Genomic DNA, 17,085 nt, shown 5'->3' on the forward strand with positions numbered 1-17,085 from the left:
TACGCAGGTCCCTGAGTATCACAGCAGTCCATGGACTTCCAGGGGCTCGTGACTCAGGGGCTGCAACCACAGCACCTCATGCTGGTGAGTAACATCCCTCACACCAGTATTATATGTATTTGAGATATAACATCCTTTAATGTCACACATTCATGTACACAATGAGGAGCATGGTATTTGGCCTACTAACAAAAACATCTACAATTATATTTGACATTAATGCTACTTAACACAATGCAATTCATGATATGAGGTGGAATAGTGCAATACTAACATGTCTCAGAGTAACACAGGCCACAAGCCACATGTAGAGTTTTCAGTAAATGGACACTATAGCTATCACAATACTTTTAGCTCCGAAAGCAGGTTCTTTGCCTACATCAGGCCAAAGTACATTGTGTGACCATAGTGTCACTTTAAGAACACATTTTCTCCATCACTGATATGTACACATAACTATTGTATGAAACACATACCTGTATACTGTGCAGATTAAAATTCCTCATATCACAAATCACATTGTGCACATGCATGTTATACAGTTTGACATGAGAATGAGTATTGTCCCTAGCATGTATCAATGTACATTGTATGCCCACATGTACATATATATGACTGTACTTATCCCTGTCATCATTTGACTCCTCCACAGAACCTCCTGTCACCAGGCTGCAAACAGGCATGCCGCCACCTCCACCACCACCACCAGTCACAGGCATGCAGCCACCTCCACCACCAGTCACAACCATGCAGCCACCTATACCACCAGTCTTCAGGCAGCAACATGGACAGTATGCTCCCAGGCATGAGCAGGGTTGGATTGCCTCCGTTGAAGACCCAGAAGTTATGCCACCACCATTGGCATACGACCCCTGGCAAGACACCTGGCCTGATGAATATCCTTTTGGCTTTGAGGGGGAGCCAAGTCAGCCACGAAGGGTCCATGTCTTTACCCCCCCCCCCCCAACACAATATCAGGCCAGTCATGGCTTTTCCACACAGGGGATGTCGCAAGAAATGCAAACTGGTTAGGCTGAGTGGTCACACACTAGTCGTCAATGGGACTACCAATCCAGCCTGAGAACTCCACCATCCTCTTCTCTTGGGAGAGCTCCACCATCCGCTTCCCTTGGGAGAGCTCCACCATCTGCTTCCCTTGGGAGAGCTCCACCATCCGCTTCCCTTGGGAGAGCTCCACTATCCTCAGATGAGCATATAGCTGAAGTTGTCCCTGAAGCACCAACAGCTTAAGTTGTCCCTGAAGCACCAGCAGCTGAAGTTGTCCATGAAGCACCAGCAGCTGAAGTTGTCCTTGAAGCACCAGCAGCTGAAGTTGTCCCTGAAGCACCAGCAGCTGAAGTTGTCCATGAAGCACCAGCAGATAGAGCTGAACCTGCACCTAGAATCGCTGCTGCTCAAGAGCCTGTAGATCCACTGTATTCTCCCCTGGGCGAGGAATACATTTCACTCCAGAGGAGGCTCATAACAAGCTGTGAGAGCAGACAAAAAGGCCAACACGGGTTTCACAGGAGCCAAAAGAGGTTGCTCCAGCCTAGCATAGAGCTGCAGAGGGACATGGCAGCATCATTAACTGCAATTGTACAAAACCAGTCGCAGATGATGAGAGTTATTTCTGATATGCAGATGCAGATTGACAACAGATGGCGGGAACAAAACCAACTCTTGGGTGTGTTGGTTGAGCACTTCACACACCAGCAGGACACTGCCTTCAGCCTATCATCTGTGGCCAGCACTCCAGCAGAATCATCTGAATCTTCCCAAACCAGGAGAACCAGGAAATCCACTCCAGTCACCTCAGCCCCCTCATCCAACAAGCCTAAAAACAAAAAAAATATTCTTATAGTTCACCATAAATCTTGTCCTCTGTTATTTACCATATAATTGTCATCCACATCCATGTGAGGGGTGTTTTAGTACACTAATATTGTTTAAACATATAATAAGGCCTGTGTGGAAATGGCCCAAAAAAGGTAATATTATCCTGTTTCTGACATATTCTTGTACTATAACTCACATCCACAATAATTGTTTCTGAAGGGTACATATAGTAATATTCACTTGTAAGATGTAAATCAATGTATCTCACATCCAATATAAATTGACACATTGGTATACATAGTAGTGATGTTACTGATAGGGTTGGCATTATCAGGTGTTTTAAGTCTGCAGGTGAGAGGTTGTGGTGTCTGTGATTGGTTTGACACAATTGCAAAGAGGCAGCCTTCAAGAAGGTGTTAGAAATGATCATATGAGCCATCCTAGGTTTTGATTTCAACTAAGAATACCAAGAGAACAATGCAAGTGTTCTAATTAAATCTGAAAGTAGTTTGAAATAACATGCCCTATTTAAAAGAAGAAGGTTTTCTTTGGACTTGACTGACCCTTTCTATATTGTGTCATCAGTTCCAAGCTGTGTTAGCATTAGAATAAATTACACTCCAGTGGGTTCTAAAGAGATGAAGGTAATCCAATTTAAAGTAAATAAGCAAGTATATGTCCACAATGTGATAAAGTACCTACAAGCTCAATCCATTTGATTATGTTGTGGCTTGAAACTATTTCAAATACACAAATAAACCTCAAATACACAAAAAAAGCAATATCATAGTATACTGTCCCTTTAACCTTGAGATGCTGCTTAAATGTATGTGTTTGTTAAGGCTTCCAGGGAGTTACGTTGCTTTTTTAGTCAGTGCAAGGGTTCCTGCGCCTGCAATTTGTGGCGAGATGAGAATGCAGTAGATTTTCTGAATTCTGCATGCGTAAGTCCTTACGCTGTATATTGGATACCAAACTGCGTGTGTTTTGTATGTCAGTCTATGGATAAAAAAAATACGGGCGAAGGCAGAAATATACGCGTGTAAGTTGTATGCTACGCCGTATATGTGATACCAAACCAGCACAAAATTTGGCGTTGCCGGCTTTTGCGGGCGACGCTGCATATCGGATCGGGCCCCATACCTCTTCTTTCATGAGTTTTGCAAAGTGTTGGCCATCCAAGCTATGCTTGACATTTTATGAACTTCTTATTAAAGAAGAAATAAATCATTCAGATGCATACAATGCCATTTCATTCTTCGGAATGTATCTTCTAGTAAAAGCCATGTAGGTCTTTGTTGTTTGTTCCATTAAGTTTTTGTTGTTGTTGTTGTTGTTGTTGTTTTTAAAACACCATATACAGAATGTGAAACTTATATCCAATATACCATACAGCATAATAAAGAAGCTAAACCATGGTATATAAAAGTTAATAGAGACTTACTCAAGGAATAGAAGTATTGCACACATATAAACTATTGTATCTTTTCATTAAATGGATGATGAACACTAAATAATGGCTACATACAATGATTTATTCAAAGCAAAGATTAGTCTGACAATAATATGCAGATGCATTTTATAAAATTATATTAGTTGTTTAATATTGAAAAAAAAATGTTTAGGACTAGTATTTTCATAAAGCACAGAATGGTGGATATAGTGCAAAATATGTATATTTTCCTAAGAGTGTATAAAACCCTCGTGAGGCAGGAGTTTAAATATCAAGCCCTGATAAATCTTCAGCTTGATGAGGTAGTATCCCCCATTTATCAAAGTTTAAACTGTGAACCTGCCCAAACTTTGCATCAAATTCCCTGCATGTTTAGCAATGCAAAGTTATGAAGCTGTCATGTTATTAAAAACACAGGTGAACTCAATGCAATTGAATGTTCATCGCCAAGCCTCATTTGCTTGCTTATTAAAGCAATCTTCATTATCTTATTTTTTTTATTGTTGCATCCTCATGAGAACATAGGAGAAGACAACTAGAAAGAAATAACCATTATATGCCAATTGATTAACCCGCAAGTAGGCGTCTAATAGTAGCCCATGTTTTTCTTCCTCGGTCTAGATTACATGCCCTTACAGACAGAGAAGTACATCAGTGATTTCATTTGAACGAAGAATCTTACTGCTTTTTAACGAAATCAGAGAACATTTGAAAGACAAAAGAAGCTTTACACGGTTGCATTCAGGTTAAACAATACAATATGGCTGATATAGCTAAAAATACATGTCACATGGTACATTTTCGAATAATTTAAATTGTAGTCTTGATAAATTGGGTATTTTTCACCATAGATGAACCCAAAGCTATCAAGAGATCACTGCCTCGCGCATCGGAATTGGCACAAGATAAAATAGACTCTTTTTTGATAACTCTGGGTGCTGAACAGGAGCCCGCTCACCACGAATAATGATGGACAAACTTTAATTGAGCGATTGTTTACATTTAACGCTTTGATAAATGAGGGCAAGTGTCCGTAGATATATAATGGAAGGGTAGGGAGTCTTATGGTGCAGTATATTTATAATCTAATGGATGGTGATGGAATTTTTAAAAATCTACTCACATACTCCAGAGAAATATTATGCTCTATTTACATGCATTCTGTTTAATTATAGTACTCATACACTACCTCTTATGGTATAGCACATGTATTAAAGAATGTTTGCATATTACAGACATTAATTGTATAAAAATAAAACAAATAAACTATTCTGTAGCTAGACTTCCTCACTTGGGGGCCGATTTATCAATGTCTGTCCGACATGATACGCTGTAGCGTATCATGTCCGACAGACAACTCTGTTGGCATTTAACATTGCACAAGCAGTTCACCATAAGTGCTTGTTCAATGCCGCCCCCTGCAGATTTGCGGTCAATTGGCTGCTAGCAGGGGGTGTCAATCAGCCTGATCATATAGGTTCGGGCGGATTGCAGACCGCAGCCTCAAAGGCAGCGGATCAGTTATGAAGCAGTGGTCTTTAAACCACTGCTTCATAATGGCTGTTACCGGAGAGCCTAAAGGCTCGTGCAGAAACAGGGGCATCATGCTCTATTCGGAGCTTGATAATTTGGCTCCTTGGTGTTAATAATAACTAGTAAATTTACTTTTCAGCCATCTTCTGTTGGTTTGGTGAATTATATGAAACTTTCTGCATATTTTATTTGACTGCCTTAAACAATTGATTAATTGGGGCATAGCTCCGGATGGAGCTTGAGGGCCCGTGTTTATGGCGAGCCTGCAGGCTCTAAATACCGCTGCTCCATAACCACATCTCCAAAAATCAACCCGATTGAGTACGATAGGGTTGATTGACACCTCGCTGCTGGCGGCCGATTGTCCGCAAATCTGCAGGGGGCGGCATTGCAACAGCAGCTCACAAGAGCTGCTGGTGCAATGCTTAATATGGAGAGCGTATTGCTCTCCGTATTCAGCGAGGTTTGGTGGACCTGATCCGCACTGTCGTATCAGGTCCACCAAACCTTTGAAAAATATCCCCCATTATGTTAAATATTATATTTTAGTCTGAAAACATTTTTGAAATTCATAATCTGTTTATGTTTTTTGGCATAAGAGTGGGGGAAAGTAGTGTAAACTGACCATAATAAACTTATAATTAAAAAGTAATTAATAATTAAAAAAATATTGCCATGGCAATAAACAATCTCTCAAGCACATGAGTTTATTACTTATATGAAAAGTTACAAACTAATAGTAAGTTCTTATGAATTGTTTTCAAATTGCTCTAATGCGCTACATTGTTATTTTGGAGTGCAAGGTTCTAAGGTGTAGCAATATTTGGATAGAACACAGATAGGAATGACCAAACCTTGGTGATTAACCAGTCTAAAGAGTAGATAAGCTTAATTTTAACAGCCACCACACCCATATGCAATCCCGCTTGGTGAACCTGATTTAGAAAATATATATATTGTCCACAAATTAAAAGATAATTCTCGTATAAAAATTTGGTATAACTTTTTATTTTAACCAAATTAATTTTCCTTATTACATAGGATATTGAAATCTGTTTAAAGTTCCTTGCATGACTTTTCATATGGCTTTAAGATACAGTGCAATTCCAGTACATTAGAAACCCTGTTACTGTGGGTTTTCCAATGGATTTGTACCACATTAAAGACAGTCTACTTTAAAATATGTTAGCGTTTAAAAAGATAGATAATCCCTTTATTAACCAGTTTTGCATACCCAACACTTTTATATTAATACACTTTTTACATCTGTGATTACCTTGTATCTAAACCTCTGCAGACTGCCCCCTTATCTCAGTTCTTTTTAAAAACTTGCATTTTAGCCAATAAGTTCTGGTTCCTGGAGTGAGCACAATGTTATCTATATGGCACACATGAACTAGCACTGTCTAACTGTGAGAAGCTAATAAAATGCACTGACATAAAATGCGGCCTGCAGGGAATTAAAAAAGGCAGAGATTTAGATGGTTAGAGGTTATAGAGGTTATAATCGGCTAGATTACGAGTCTTGTGTTAGGCTTAAAAAGCAGTGTTGGCCAGTCCCAATGCTGCTTTTTAACGCCCGCTGGTATTACGAGTCTTGCATGTACAGGTCACTTTTTTGGCCAGACGCGGAAATACCGCAAATCCACTTACGTAAATTGCGTATCCTATATTTTCAATGGGACTTGCATAGCGCCGGTATTACGAGTCTGACCAAAAGTGAGCGGTAAACCCTCTCCTGTCAAGACTGGTACCACATTTAAAAGTCAGTAGTTAAGAGTTTTACACTACAACGCATAGCATAAAACTCTAAACTAAAGTGCTAAAAAGTACACTAAACTGAGGCCCTCCCACATCGCAAACACTAAAATAAATATTTTAACCCCTAATCTGCCAAACCGGACATCGTCGCCACTATAATAAATATATTAACCCCTAAACTGCCGCACTCCCGCAACACAAACACTATTTAAATATTATTAACCCCTAATCTGCCGGCCCTAACATCGCCGCCACCTATCTACATTTATTAACCCCTAATCTGCCGCCCCCAACGTCGTCCGCCACTATAATAAAGTTATTAACCCCTAAACCTAAGTCTAACCCTAACACCCCTAACACCCCAGGGCTTTTTTTTATTTTGGGGGGGCTTTTTTATTTTGTTAGGGGGATTAGATTAGGTGTAATTAGTTTAAAAATCTTGTAATTTCTTTATTTTTTTCTGTAATTTAGTGGGGGGTTTTTGTACTTTAGATAATTTTATTTAATTGTAATTAATTGTATTTAATTTAGGTAATTAATTTAATTATAGTGCAGTGTTAGGTGTAATTGTAGGTTTTATTTTACAGGTAAATTTGTCTTTATTTTAACTAGGTAGTTATTAAATAGTTAATAACTATTCTACCTAGTTAAAATAAATACAAACTTGCCTGTAAAATAAAAATAAACCCTAAGATAGCTACAATGTAACTATTAGTTATATTGTAGCTATCTTAGGCCTAGATTTAGAGTTTTGTCGGTAAGGACCCGCGTAGCTAACGCCGGCTTTTTTCTGGCCGCACCATAAAAATAACTCTGGTATTGAGAGTCCACAGAAAGGCTGCGTTAGGCTCCAAAAAAGGAGCGTAGAGCATTTTTAACGCAGCTTCAACTCTCGATACCAGAGTTGCTTACGCAAGCGGCCAGCCTCAAAAACGTGCTCGTGCACGATTCCCCCATAGAAAACAATGGGGCTGTTTGGGCTGAAAAAAAACCTAACACCTGCAAAAAAGACGCGTTCAGCTCCTAACGCAGCCCCATTGTTTGCTATGCGGAAACACTTCCTAAGTCTGCACCTAACACCCTAACATGTACCCCGAGTCTAAACACCCCTAACCTTACACTTATTAACCCCTATTCTGCCACCCCCGTTATCGCTGACCCCTGCATATTATTATTAACCCCTAATCTGCCGCTCCGTAAACCGCCGCTACTTACATTATCCTTATGTACCCCTAATCTGCTGCCCTAACATCGCCGACCCCTATATTATATTTATTAACCCCTAATCTGCCCCCCACAACGTCGCCTCCACCTGCCTACACTTATTAACCCCTAATCTGCTGAGCGGACCTGAGCGCTACTATAATAAAGTTATTAACCCCTAATCCGCCTCACTAACCCTATAATAAATAGTATTAACCCCTAATCTGCCCTCCCTAACATCGCCGACACCTAACTTCAATTATTAACCCCTAATCTGCCGACCGGAGCTCACCGCTATTCTAATAAATGTATTAACCCCTAAAGCTAAGTCTAACCCTAACACTAACACCCCCCTAAATTAAATATAATTTTAATCTAACGAAATTAATTAACTCTTATTAAATAAATTATTCCTATTTAAAGCTAAATACTTACCTGTAAAATAAATCCTAATATAGCTACAATATAAATTATAATTACATTGTAGCTATTTTAGGATTAATATTTATTTTACAGGCAACTTTGTAATTATTTTAACCAGGTACAATAGCTATTAAATAGTTAAGAACTATTTAATAGTTACCTAGTTAAAATAATTACAAAATTACCTGTAAAATAAATCCTAACCTAAGTTACAATTAAACCTAACACTATACTATCATTAAATTAATTAAATAAAATACCTACAATTACCTACAATTAAACCTAACACTACACTATCAATACATTAATTAAATACAATATCTACAAATAAATACAAATAAATAAACTAACTAAAGTACAAAAAATAAAAAAGAACTAAGTTACAAAAAATAAAAAAATATCTACAAACATAAGAAAAATATTACAACAATTTTAAACTAATTACACCTACTCTAAGCCCCCTAATAAAACAACAAAGCCCCCCAAAATAAAAAATGCCCTACCCTATTCCAAATTACTAAAGTTAAAAGCTCTTTTACCTTACCAGCCCTGAACAGGGCCCTTTGCGGGGCATGCCCCAAGAAGTTCAGCTCTTTTGCCTGTAAAAAAAACATACAATACCCCCCCCAACATTACAACCCACCACCCACATACCCCTAATCTAACCCAAACCCCCCTTAAATAAACCTAACACTAAGCCCCTGAAGATCTTCCTACCTTATCTTCACCATACCAGGTTCACCGATCCGTCCTGAAGAGCTCCTCCGATGTCCTGATCCAAGCCCAAGCGGGGGGCTGAAGATGTCCATGATCCGGTAGAAGTCTTCATCCAAGCAGGACAGAAGAGGTCTTCCATCCGATTGAATTCTTCATCCAAGCGGGGCAGAAGAGATCTTCCATCCGATTGAAGTCTTCATCCAGGCGGCATCTTCTATCGACATCCATCTGGAGCGGAGCGGCAGCATCCTGAAGACCTCCGACGCGGAACATCCATCCTGGCCGACGACTGAACGATGAATGACGGTTCCTTTAAATGACGTCATCCAAGATGGCGTCCCTCGAATTCCGATTGGCTGATAGGATTCTATCAGCCAATCGGAATTAAGGTAGGAATATTCTGATTGGCTGATGGAATCAGCCAATCAGAATCAAGTTCAATCCGATTGGCTGATCCAATGAGCCAATCAGATTGAGCTTGCATTCTATTGGCTGTTCCGATCAGCCAATAGAATGCAAGCTAAATCTGATTGGCTGATTCCATCAGCCAATCAGAATATTCCTACCTTAATTCCGATTGGCTGATAGAATCCTATCAGCCAATCGGAATTCGAGGGACGCCATCTTGGATGATGTCATTTAAAGGAACCGTCATTCGTCATTCAGTCGTCGGCCAGGATGGATGTTCCGCGTCGGAGGTCTTCAGGATGCTGCCGCTCCGCTCCAGATGGATGTCGATAGAAGATGCCGCCTGGATGAAGACTTCAATCGGATGGAAGACCTCTTCTGCCCTGCTTGGATGAAGACTTCAATCGGATGGAAGACCTCTTCTGCCCCGCTTGGATGAAGACTTCTACCGGATCATGGACATCTTCAGCCCCCCGCTTGGGCTTGGATCAGGACATCGGAGGAGCTCTTCAGGACGGATCAGTGAACCTGGTATGGTGAAGATAAGGTAGGAAGATCTTCAGGGGCTTAGTGTTAGGTTTATTTAAGGGGGGTTTGGGTTAGATTAGGTGTATGGGGGTGGTGGGTTGTAATGTTGGGGGGGGGTATTGTATGTTTTTTTTACAGGCAAAAGAGCTGAACTTCTTGGGGCATGCCCCGCAAAGGGCCCTGTTCAGGGCTGGTAAGGTAAAAGAGCTTTTAACTTTAGTAATTTAGAATAGGGTAGGGCATTTTTTATTTTGGGGGGCTTTGTTGTTTTATTAGGGGGCTTAGAGTAGGTGTAATTAGTTTAAAATTGTTGTAATATTTTTCTTATGTTTGTAGATATTTTTTTATTTTTTGTAACTTAGTTCTTTTTTATTTTTTGTACTTTAGTTAGTTTATTTCATTGTAGTTATTTGTAGATATTGTATTTAATTAATTTATTGATAGTGTAGTGTTAGGTTTAATTGTAGGTAATTGTAGTTATTTTATTTAATTAATTTAATGATAGTATAGTGTTAGGTTTAATTGTAACTTAGGTTAGGATTTATTTTACAGGTAATGTTGTAATTATTTTAACTAGGTAACTATTAAATAGTTCTTAACTATTTAATAGCTATTGTACCTGGTTAAAATAATTACAAAGTTGCCTGTAAAATAAATATTAATCCTAAAATAGCTACAATGTAATTATAATTTATATTGTAGCTATATTAGGATTTATTTTACAGGTAAGTATTTAGCTTTAAATAGGATTAATTTATTTAATAAGAGTTAATTAATTTCGTTAGATTAAAATTATATTTAACTTAGGGGGGTGTTAGTGTTAGGGTTAGACTTAGCTTTAGGGGTTAATACATTTATTAGAATAGCGGTGAGCTCCAGTCGGCAGATTAGGGGTTAATAATTGAAGTTAGGTGTCGGCGATGTTAGGGAGGGCAGATTAGGGGTTAATACTATTTATTATAGGGTTAGTGAGGCGGATTAGGGGTTAATAACTTTATTATAGTAGCGGTGCGGTCCGCTCGGCAGATTAGGGGTTAATAAGTGTAGGCAGGTGGAGGCGACGTTGAGGGGGGCAGATTAGGGGTTAATAAATATAATATAGGGGTCGGTGGTGTTAGGGGCAGCAGATTAGGGGTACATAAGGATAACGTAGGTGGCGGCGCTTTGCGGTCGGCAGATTAGGGGTTAATAAGTGTAGGTAGCTGGCGGCGACGTTGTGGGGGGCAGGTTAGGGGTTAATAAATATAATATAGGGGTCGGCGGTGTTAGGGGCAGCAGATTAGGGGTACATAAGGATAACGTAGTTGGCGGTCGGAAGATTAGGGGTTAAAAAAATTTAATCGAGTGGCGGCGATGTGGGGGGACCTCGGTTTAGGGGTACATAGGTAGTTTATGGGTGTTAGTGTACTTTAGAGTACGGTAGTTAAGAGCTTTATAAACCGGCGTTAGCCCAGAAAGCTCTTAACTACTGACTTTTTTCCTGCAGCTGGAGTTTTGTCGTTAGATTTCTAACGCTCACTTCAGACACGACTCTAAATACCGGAGTTAGAAAAATCCCATTGAAAAGATAGGATACGCAATTTACATAAGGGGATCTGCAGTATGGAAAAGTCGCGGCTGAAAAGTGAGCGTTAGACCCTTTTTTGAGTGACTCCAAATACCAGAGTTAGCCTAAAACCAGCGTTAGGAGCCTCTAACGCTGGTTTTCACGGCTAACGCCAAACTCCAAATCTAGGCCTTAGAGTTTATTTTATAGGTAAGTATTTAGTTTTAAATAGGAATTATTTAGTTAATTGTAGTAATTTTATTTAGATTTATTTAAATTATATTTAAGTTAGGGGGGTTAGGGGGTTAATAACTTTATTATTGTGGTGGCAACGTTGGGGGCGGCAGATTAGGGGTTAATAAATATAATGTAGGTGTCGGCGATGTTGGGGGCAGCAGATTAGGGGTTCATAAGTATAATGTAGGTGGCGGCGGTGTCCGGAGCGGCAGATAAGGGGTTAATAATATAATGTAGGTGTCAGCGATATCGGGGGCTGCAGATTAGGGGATAATAAGTGTAAGATTAGGGGTGTGTAGACTCGGGGGTTCATGTTAGGGTGTTAGGCGTAGACATAACTTTTATTTCACCATAGGAATCAATGGAGCTGCGTTTGGAGCTTTGCAGGTGTTAGGTTTTTTCCAGCCGGCTCTCCCCCATTGATTCCTATGGGGAAATCGTGCACAAGCACATTCAGCCAGCTCACCGCTAACGTAAGCAGCGCTGGTATTGAGGTGAGATGTGGAGCAAAATTTTGCTCTTCGCTCACTTTTTTGCGGTTAACAACGGGTTTCTAAAAACCCGTAATACCAGCGCTGTCTGTAAGTGAGCGGTGAGCTTAAACTGCTCGTTAGCACCGCACAGCTTCTAACGCAAAACTTGTAATCTAGCCGTATATTAATATAACAATGGTTGTGCAAAGCTAGGGAATGAATAGTAAAGGTGCTATCTATCTTTTTAAACAATAAAAATAATCAAGTAGACTGTACTTTTAATTTTGTAATTCAAAATAAGTATTCTATTTCATTAAAAAAAATTGAAGCTCATTTTTGTCTGATTTTTGGATGGACTTGACATGGGGAAAAAAATTAGCCTAATTCAATCAGAATTTCTTGGTTCTTTGTACATCTTCAGCATTTTTTTCCCCAATGTTATTTTTGTTTTTTTGCACATGCTCTGTTCACATCATGTACCAGTTAATAAAAAGTTCAAATTAATACTTGATACCAAATTGCTAAATACACATAGTAAATTGACAGCAATAGATCAGGGACAAAAACTACATCCAGACAAATTATGAATCTAAATCAATTAGCTATCAGGTTTTACTTTCTCTTTGGTCACATATATTTTGGTTTACATGAATCACCTAAACTTGCATACCATGGGGCCTATATATCAAGCTCCGGATGGAGCATGAGGGTCCGTGTTTCTGGTGAGCCTTCAGGCTCTAATTCAAATCAGATTTAGCATGAAAATGTTATTTAGGCTTGTATTTTTTATTTTTTTTATTTATTCAATGAGAAGATTCAGCATTTGTATTACAAAACAATTTGATTAGAAAAATACTCTAGTTAACACACGGAAAAAGGGGCATTGTACTCTTTCTTTTTCCAGCTAGGGAACCTGTCCCCTGTGTTTGAGGCGAGTGAGCAGAGGATGCTGTTCGTCAGATGCCTGAATTTATTTTTGCATAAAAAAGTTCTTGTGCAGTGCAGCCCATTGTTTTCACATGATCAATGAAGGGAGAGCAGGGCCTGTCAATCACCCATAACCAACTATTTTGTAGTTATTATTAGAGGTTAAAAAGCAGCTGTTATCTTTACCTGCACTAAAAACCTCAAAGGCTTCAAATTAGCCTCTGCTGCTTAATAAATGGAGGCTAGACCCATATATATTTTCAAAAAGAATGCACCTTAAGCAATATAACATTACAATATAGATTATCATCCATAGAAATAAACTTCCAGATTTAAAAATATTAGTCTTTTTTATTGAAAACCTCTTTATTTATTTATTTTTATTTTTTTTTCAATAAGCTTTATTGAAGTTCAATGGTTGTACAAAATTTTGCTGCAAATATGCACACAATACTTCTCAACAAGAGTTTCTAAACAGCAATATAATAACAAGCATAAAAAAAAAATATTATACACTTCTAAATGTTTTTAATCTCACTCTATCAACCAACGTCAAGAATGAGAATTTACAAGATACGTGTTTTTCAATAATTTTGTAGATATAAAAGATAAGTACAATATATTTGTATCCAGAAAACTGAGTACTTATGCCTTGGGAAGGAGGGGGTAGAGCAGTCGTTTAAATAGAAAAGAGAATAACAAGAAGGTGGTGGGGAAAAGGAAGTCATATAGTGGAAAGGAGGAAAGAAAAAAAAAACATAGGGGGGGGGGCCACGACGGCCGCCCCGCAACTGCCAGAAGCTGTATAAAATTTAGATTGTACCATGCCTGAACTAAAAAATGCCATTAATTTATTAATCTTGGCTGGAGTCCTAATTTAACCCCATATGTATTTCTTAAACATTAAAGTTATAAGGAATAAACAATTCAATAAAAGGCTTTCATCTGTGTAAGTAACTTGCCCAGATATAAGATTTCAAAAAAAGCATTCTTCATTGTCCTTTATTATGTTCTAGATTCTCAGCAGATTTTTGAGCACATTGTGACTTACAGAAGCAATGGTCTAAATATCTATATCTCTGGAACTCACAAATACCGGACATGTGTGTGTGTGTATATATATATATATATATATATATATATATATATATATATATATATATATATACAGTATATACATATACATATATATATATACACACACAACACACAGAGGCAAGTCTAGCACTCATTTACAAGCTCCCAGCTAAGATTAAAAGCAAAAATGGAAGGGTTAGTTACCTGGGCTTGTCCCATTTGGCCAAATATGGTACTGAACCCTTAAATTTTTGCTTTTAATCTTAGCTGAGAGCTTGTAAGTGAGTGCTGGACTTTCTCTGTGTGTTGTATTAATTTGTTTTGTAATTTTCGCTATGGTTCTTGCACTCAGACCTGTCTGGGGTTAACTGCCTGTGACTCTGGGGACAGCACAGCTTCTTGTGAGTGCCAGTGAGCGCCCAGGGCTGAGCATGTTGCAGGGTCATGGGATGTGTACCCAGTCCAGTCTGAGAGTGCAGTCCTCTTCAGTGTTTTGTATATGTCTAGGGTGATTACATAAGCCTGTGCACCCTTCACTTGTCCCCAGTTTGTTGGATTGAGAGCTTGCATTGTGTGGCTGTTTTAGGGTCCCAGGTTTAGGAACGGACCTTGACGTGGTACCTGGGCTTGTCCCATTTGGCCAAATGCGGAAATTAACCCTTCCATTTTTGCTTTTAATCTTAGCTGAGAGCTTGTAAGTGAGTGCTGGACTTTCTCTCTGTGTTGTATTAATTTGTTTTGTAATTGTCCCTATGGTTCTTGCACCCAGACCTGTCTGGGGTTAACTGCATGTGACACTGGGTAAGCACAGCTTCCTGTGAGTGCCAGTGAGCACCCAGGGCTGAGCATGTTGCAAGGTCATGGAATGTGTACCCAGTCCAGTCTGAGAGTGCAGTCCCCTTCCGTGTTTTGTGTGTGTATATATATATATATATATATATATATATATATATGCACTTAGCTCTCTATTTTCATATTTATTAGATACAAAAGTTGTCCAACGTTTTGGCCTCCACTTGGGCCTTTATCAAGGTAATTGTTATACATACATATAAAAATATAAAAAGACTGTGCACATTTTGTTAATGGAAGTAAACTGGAAAGTTGTTTATAATCGCTGCTCTATCTGAATCATGAAAATTTAATTTTGACTTAATTTTGTTTTTTTAAAAATAAAAACAATATTAACCAGAATGTGCTCTTGCTAAGGACCCGATTATCTAAAGGACTGTACTGGTGAGACTATTAAAGAATGTTCACCAAATCCTTCCTGATGGAATGATCTAAAGCCACTAAAGTGCACAATAAAATTTGTATTTAAAACATCATAAAAATTAATAATTTAACAATTCACACAAAAATAAGCCGGTAAAGCTATATTGTTAAGGTGCATCAAAAATGGTAACAAAATTCTTCACCAAAAATTATATTTAATTTTTTTTTAAAAAATGCTGTATGTAAATTACACAGGAATAAATCGTAATAAATATGCACAGTGTAAATAATAATTTTAATACACTGGATGCACAAACATCACTTAGAAATTCATACTTATAAAATACAAAGCGTAATTGTTCTTTTTTTGTAAAATGGACCTAACCTGGGCGTTCCACTGATGTATATGAAATTGTCTCTCTAATCCCAGAGTAATTCTGTAAAGATTTTTGCATTACAGATTTTTATTGCAAACTAAGAGGTGGCGAGCTTTTCGCAAAACACTACAAATACTTAATACCTGAATAGAAAATCACATATGAAAATAAAGGTGAATGTAAGATGCAATACACAGAAAGCAGGGTAATGTGATTTATATTGGCTGCAGGTTTTAATTTCGAAAGTGCGCCCCCTGCTAACTTCGCTCTATGGAAGAGAGTACCCCTATCTATCAAGCTCAGTTACTTTCAATAGGAACAATCTCGCCAATGGCAGGGACTGCTCTCTTTTTTACAATCATTCACCCAGGTGAGAGTTGGCGAGGAAAAACACGACTGATCTGGTGAGGTTTAGATCATTGAGCCCTAAGTGCCCCTCTCTCACATGCGGCCTGGGTTCTGTGTTCCCACCTGGTCCAATTATAAACATGACCCTTGTTCAAACACAACACTTGACTCCCCACTTGTAATATGAGCGCTAATAGTGCTACCTGCAAAATCCATTAAAATGAAATGGAGCACTATAAAATGTTTTTACCATCCTCTTATTATACCAGATAATGCTTTATTTGTGTCCTAATGTTTTGCTAAGGATAACACACCCTTTGCTATCGCTTTTGCTCCTCTTGTAATCTAGAAGTAAATAGATGTGTTTCTTTCAATAAGAATTGAGCATGCTCTCAAATGTCAGTCACTACAAACTGGTGTATGGTCAAATGAGAGCTCAGAATTATCAAAAAATTAAATATTGAAAAAAAGCTGCTTGAAAACTAATTACATCATAAGAAAGAGTCCACCAGTGGCTTTTAAGAGGTCAAGGGTGCTAAAACAGAAAAGTTCAAAAATCTTATAAACATGTAATTGAACAGTTTTGGATTTTTGTAAAAATGCCACTGGTGGATTTGCTTAATGCAAAGTATTTAGGGAGTTTACTTGGTGTAAAATCATTGAGAAACAATAACTTTGTAATGGGTTTCAAAGGTTATAAAAAAATAAAAATAGACACATACATGCATACACATACATGCATACACATACACACACACAAGCAAGCACACACACCTACACATGCACACATATACATGCATACACACACGCACACACACACACACATACATGCATACACATATATGCATACACACACATACAGTATAATTCATATACACACACATATACATGCATACACACATATACATGCATAAACACACATATACTGTACGCAAGGGATTCATAAAGTAAATGCCCTAATTAAATACAGTATATTATTTTTTTTACACTAAAATGACCCTTTTGTCACATGTTAATTGA

This window comes from Bombina bombina, chromosome 7 (genome assembly GCF_027579735.1).
Source record: "Bombina bombina isolate aBomBom1 chromosome 7, aBomBom1.pri, whole genome shotgun sequence".
NCBI classification, from domain to species: Eukaryota; Metazoa; Chordata; class Amphibia; order Anura; family Bombinatoridae; genus Bombina; species Bombina bombina.